A 6,847-nucleotide genomic window follows, 5' to 3' on the forward strand; every position below is an offset into this window, starting at 1 on the left:
GGTCACACGTCTGCCAGACCTTTGCCACCATCGCCTGGCCCCTACGGCTACCCGCTGAGCCACGGGCCCTCCTGGAAGACCAGACACTGTGCTGGGAAGGCACAGCAGGGAGAAGATGATGAGCTTTTCACGCAGAAACCTCATCTGCCTCGCGGGGCTCAGGATCCCTGGGAGGGGAGAGCAGGGAACTCATTGGCCAAGAACTGACCTACGGTTTTGCAAAGAGAGCTCAGCGATCAGCCCGATGCGCAGACCTCACAGAGGGTGACGTATGATCACAGGCCCCCTTTCCTTCATCTCTGTTGTTGCTTTGAACTGCCATTTTTAAACCCATCATAACATTTCAGGGGCCTCTGTTTGCCTTTAAGGCGGGCCCCACAGAGGGTCAGGAAAGGCAAATCCGTCACACTGCCCTTGGCTGTTTAGAGTAACTGCTCTCCGTCCGGAGGGCAGGGAGTTACTTTGTTAATTGATGAGTCCCCTGGACTCTTCACAGGGCGTGGCTGACCCCTCTAAGCGTTTATCAGTTTACCTAATTTACCCTGTTCAGGTTTAAGGCCAATACTCTGTACAAAGAGACAAACAGAGAACAGCTATGGAAGTAAGAGATGAAACATGCTGGGGAAAAATCCTGTTTCTTTAGACATTTCGGTTCATGCCCTGGGCTGAGCTTTCAGCCTAGCTTCCTCCCCAACTCTCCAGTGCTGCCTCCTCGTCATCAAACTCTGGCTGGAACAGGGGGAGGTCTGGCCTTGGCACTTCAGCACAGGCTATTGCAGTGACTGGCCTGGCTCGCTCTAGCCTTCATGTCCCCAGGATTCCCCAGAGCCTGCGGCTGGGGGCTGGGGGAAGGGAACAGCTTTCAAGATGCCTTTGCATGTCTATGGCTGGTGGTTAGGGTCTTAGTTGTGCAAATGGCTTTGGTTCTTCCAAGGCCCCACGGAGATGGGAGGGGTTTGGACCCTGGAACGGTGAGGAAACAGCATACGGGCCTGCGCAAGGTGCTGTGGATCGTCAGAACCGGTTACCCTGCCCACTGCGTCACAGGCCACAGTCATGGATTGAAAAATCAGGCGGCAGCCATTTTTCAGAGAGAGCAGCTTTCGGTTTTAGAAGGAAAGAGAGAGACATGCAGCTTTGATAGGGCAGAGGGAGAACTATGCGTGATCCAGTGCTACATGGCACATGTTTTTCTGGACTGTCATACGGAGGCTGGTGACCTCGTACCCCAGATCCTGCAGGAGACAGCTGGCAGATAAGGGGTGGGGAACTTCTGGGCCTGGTTTTGGCTTCTTGCCTTTTGGGGAGCAAGGGAAGTGCTGGGCCCCGTGGGAGAACAGGGCTCTGAGCAGGAAGGCCCACTGCTCTCCCAGGTTGGAATATTGTAAATAAAGGCCCGTTCTCCTCAACACCAGTTGCTGGGTTTTACACCGAGGAGCCACGGGAAAGACCCCCTTTTGCTCTGTAACATTTATACCATGATTTGAAGGCAAAGTTGTCAGTCATTTAAGCTCAGGCATCAATTAATAAAAATAAGTTACCCCCAAATTACGAAAGATTGTGCAAGTATGTAGTGCTGCCCCCCTCAGAAGATTCAGAGCACCACAGGATGCAAAACTGTTTCTGCAGCGAGGCACAGGCGTGGTCTAATGTAGCTCGAATCGATTCAGTTAAAACACCCACCACAAAACACTTACAAATGGGATTGTTTTCTGCCCCTAAGCCCAGAGCAGCTGCCCTCAGTAGTAAGTTAAAATTAGAAATCATTAAAATAAGCAGTATGTTTATGAAGGCTAAAGAATATTTAAATGTATATTTCAAGATTTTAAAAATATGTCTGATGTAGAAGATTTCACTTTCTCTTTAGAGTTACTGAGGCGCAAGATAAAACTAGGAAAGTTTACCCGGTCATGTCTATTTCACTGCCAACATGTCATTTTAGACATCTTTCAAAATGCATCTGGAATATGGAAAACAGTCCATCCTACTGAGCTATCGTTTGGCATAATTCATTGACATATTCATGTTTGTAAAATCAATCAAATCAGGGCAACTATGAGGATTGTTGGTTTTTTTGTTTTTTCCTTGTTTGAATGAAGGGTCAAAGTTTTCAGTAAAAACAAAAATAAAAGAAACATGTATTGCACTCTGCCTATTATTTTGCCCTTAAAGTAATTTTTAAAAAAGAGGGAGAGAGAAAGAGGGAGAGAGAGAGAAGGAGAGAGAGAGGGAGAGAGGGAGAGATCTGAAGAATGTTTTAAGGTTTCATGTTCAAAAAGACTGGAATGGCCAGTGTGAACCTTCAGCTAGTCAAGAGCTACCAGAACCTCAAAGTGTCTCTTTGAAAACACTGAGAACAAACAAAGCTCTTTGCTTCCCAGAATGGCGATAAGGATCAAATATCATAAATAGCATACATAAAAACACTTTTAAAAATGAGCATTTCATAGATAACTATTATTTGGTAACAGTGTCAATTATCATCATTTAATTAGAACAAACAAGCAACTGTCTTGGAAATTCAATATAATTCCAACTTGTTTTCTCTATTTATTATACTCTTATTCTCTACCTTCTGAGGAGAAGAGAAATGTGTGTTTGAAATGACATATTTTAGAAAATGATACTGAAATTAAATGAATCATAGTCTCACTCCACTTGTAGCTGAAAGTTAAGCTTAACAAAAGCAGGCTTTCTTTTAAAATTAGAATCTCAGAGGAATAGACTTTTACAATAGCTACACTTCTTAGCCAAGATATAAATTTAATAATGTAGGGGACAAAAGAAAGAAAGAATATTTGAATCAATATGCAGGAGAACTAGCAGACGATTTCGTTGTAAAACAGTGAGACTGTGGAGACTTGTCTCCAGGAAGGAAAAGACTTACAGCAGACTCTTCCTACCCAGAGTTTTCCAAAGTTCTGTGTCTTTACTTCCTTAAACATCTTCTGGTATATCAGTTCCAGCAATATTTTGGCAGCCTGAAACGGCACCATTCTGACCTTGACATTAGCATTCACCAGCACTGATGAAAAGAGTGACAGCTCCTCCATCCTAGTGGGTGATCTTGGGCGCTTTTACCCTCATGACTATGGAGCGTCTGTCCAATGAGCTTCCAGCTGAATGCTCACGTTCTTCTGAATTATGAAGCAGCTGCAAACCCTGCTAATTGGGTTCGCACTGATGTCGCCGATAGGGATGAAACCACCCTGATGGTCTTCAAGTCACAAATATGTGTGATGTTGACGTACACGCATACCCCACTTAGCGTGATCCATAACCAGAGCCATGCAAAACTGTTTTCTTTCATTAAAATCATCGTGAAAGACAGGAACTGCATCAGAAGAAAATCATAAAGAGATGAATGTAATAGGTTCAATGCCATGATTACTTTTTTATTATTTACGAAGGGTGGAGGGCATGCATGGGGGTGCAGAAAGCATTGAAGAAGGTTCCCCCTTTGCCCAGAACTGAGCTGTGAATGCAACCTGGAAAGCCCTTGTTGGGGCACAGAACTTATAAGACATAATGTCTTGAACTAACAGAGCTGTTTTCCTTTTTTGCATTACAAAGAATTTTCTACATTGAAAGTCTCTCTAAACAGGAAACTCCTACAAGGCAGGGACAGGGCTGATAGAGTTTTGTTCTGTAGCCAATACAGCGTCATTTGTACTACGGGAGCAAGAAATTAATTACCATCTGATTTAACAGCCAGTGTGTGACTCCGGAGGACAGTGATGAACTTCCACATCACAGTTCAAATAATATGGATATTTTACCTCGGTGGAATATGAATAGAATAATTTAACTTAGTAAGTTACTAAAGTAAAGTACCAAGTTATTGAAAAATCAAAGTACAATAAATCATCATACTGTATTGAGAAAAAATGGTCTACCGAGTCACTGCATACATTTAGTATAGGTATGCTGAGTAGCTCATTAAATAATTTTATTATAAAATATTTTATATAAAGACAATAGAGAACTTGCAATTTTTAAGATTCAGGTTGAAGGTTTTAAAAATGCTAACTTTTCACCATGTTTGCTTTAAAAAAGAACATAAATAAGATTACAGTTGCCCCTGTGTTTGCTGGTCACTTAATCTCCCCCACAGGGGGAACTGCCTTCCTAAATTCACCTTTCTTGGGCATGTTGGGATACGTGTACACATTTCTGTCTTCTCCATAAACCATATACAATATTCAATGTTTTATAATTTGTATAAATAATTTTATAGTTTATATTTATGTAAACAAGTTTAAAAACGTTCTCTGCTCTGCAAAGTTATTTTACTTTAATGTCACACCATTTGCAAAAATGATTTGCTGTGGGATGGTGTTATTTCTTCATTTTTAAGGGAGTCGCTGCTGACCCATCGTCATAAAGACATCCTGCTGTATCTCCGAAACACATGCTGTAAAATGTCCCTTTGGCGTTCCTGTGTTTAATTCCTCCAGAGCGCGCATCTGCACGTGCAGAAAGGGCTGTTTTCTCCCTGCAGCTCTGGCAGGCGCTGCAGGGCCCCCGAGTCCCACCGCCTCGGCCCGCGCCCCATGGACCGCCTTCTCCGCTGATCGCTTCGCAGCCTGGCACCCCCTGTCACTTGCGCTGGCCAGAGGACCACGAGCAGAAGGATGTGTATACGCATTTAATAACCGAGATCGGATCCAGAGGATAAGTAGGAAAGTGGCCTTCAGCCAGGGTTCCCTCTGAGCCAAGTCGTGCCGTGGAGGAGCGTTCCTGGACCTCTTTTCCTTTCTCTGCACCCCCTTCCACCCACCCTTTGTCCATGTTTTCAGGTGCTGGGTAAGGTCTGCAGGACTGCCCCGGACAGACAACATGTTCTCTTCTGGGCTTACCAGGTCACCTTCTCCCCAAATATAGAGCAAACAAAACAAATCTGCCCCAAGGTCCGTTCTCCAAAGCACACCCAAGTTTCCCAGCTCTCGCCCGAGACGGAAACATGACTGCAAACCCACTGCTACTGCTTTCCTTCCTGCAGCGAATTCATGGCGATAGGGTGTTTGCACGAGGACAGGCCATGCCAGAGAAGTTCAACAACCCTGCGATATGCAATTTCTAGAACTTTGAATTTAAGCAGCCTTCGTTTGTAAAACAGTTCTGCCACCTGCTAGCCATGTGACTTCTGACAAGTTGCTCAGTCCCCCTACACCTCACCACCGGCATCGAGACGATGACAATAATGACGCGCGCGTCGGTGCTCATGCGGAGCTTCCGAATGACTGACGATGTGCGCACTGAGTGCCTAGTGCCGCGCCCGGAAGTACCGATAAATGAGACGACTGTTATTGTTATTATTTCTCTCATTACTGTTTGTAAAAGTGACAATGACATGGCTGGGTGTTAGTACAAGAAATATTTTAGGACAGGGTACGGGCTGGATAGCCCTACCCTCACAGGAGCCAGGCAGCCTCTGGCTCTGCCCGTTGACAAGAACGCTCATTTGAGCATGATCACTGTTGAGGTATCAGAGATAATATGGAAAGTTCAGGAATTGGGTGTTTCTTAAAGGCAATTATTGCGAATTAACATGGCAAGGGTATCTAATTTGTTTTTTAAAAAAAGAGGAAATCTACAAACCAGTAATATTTTTATGATCTCATCCACCTTTATCTTTATTGCTAGCTAACTCAGAAAGAATCTGCTCGCCTTCCAAAAAGCAACAGCACCTCCCACCATTCCACCTTGGAATAAAATTTCCATTCGTAGACCCAGTTCACATCTTCCAGCAGAGGATGTTGAACCTAGTTAGAGTCTTCCATAGTGAGAAGTGCTAATAAAAGTTATTAAAAGATTTTAGATTCAGATTTTAGGTCATGTAAAGGTATTTTTACATTTCTCTTGAGTCCTAGAAATAAATCTTCTCATTTTAGCATAAATCAAATAATTTTTCTTTGTTTATGTGATTTCTTGTGGAGTGAGAGATGCTTTATCTAAAGCGCTCTCTTTTAATTTCACAGCTTAATAGCAGTTAGATTATTTTTAAAGCTTATGAGTTGTTAAATAATAAGCAAGATGCATTTATTAGAAATTAAAATGAGGACAGTTGGAATACAAGTCAAAAAAGATGAAAGAATTTTCTAGTGATTAAATTAAAAGACTAAGGGATTAATCTCATCCTAAGAACCAGCTAATGGTGATGACGGTGCAGGTCTCATTATTCCAGGAATTATTAATTCGTTTTCAAATAAGGAAAGTGTGAGACTTAATTAATTTTTACAAAATGTTTGCTGACATTATTAGAGGAAGTGTGGATCAATATTATTATTATCACTTTAATTATTCAATGTGATTACAGCTTTCCCTAAACCTACATAGTTTGACATAATTTTAAAAATAACTTTCAGAGTAAGTTGTTATATATTGGTCTGTGCTCAATAAGAAATAAGCATGAGTCCAGAAAATAATCGATATTTTTATATGAACGCCTAGCAAAATAAATTTCACTACCAAACATATCAGCGTGATCTTAATTTGCAAGTATTACTGTGTTACTGCCTCACCTCTGAAGGGGCTCAGCTGACGGATAGAAGAAGCCTAAGAACAGTATTTTGCACGGCTATACTGCGTACAGGTGTGCCCAGTGCTTCCTCAGGCACTGAGGTATTTAACCTTGGTGACATCTTCTGAGGCAGGAAGGAAGACAGGCTACCCCTGTTGTAGGAATGACAAGCTGAGGTTCTGCGAATTGTCCTGGGCTTTAGAGTTGAGAAGAGATGTCAAGATGAGAACCCATTTTCCCTGATTTCTGCTCAATGCTTAGGCCGCTAGGTGAGTCTCCCGTTTCTTCAAGCAGTTTTTCTTTGGAGTTCAGATTGCTGGGTCT

This window comes from Furipterus horrens, unplaced genomic scaffold (genome assembly GCF_987537825.1).
Source record: "Furipterus horrens unplaced genomic scaffold, mFurHor1.1.pri manual_scaffold_12, whole genome shotgun sequence".
Lineage (NCBI taxonomy): Eukaryota > Metazoa > Chordata > Mammalia > Chiroptera > Furipteridae > Furipterus > Furipterus horrens.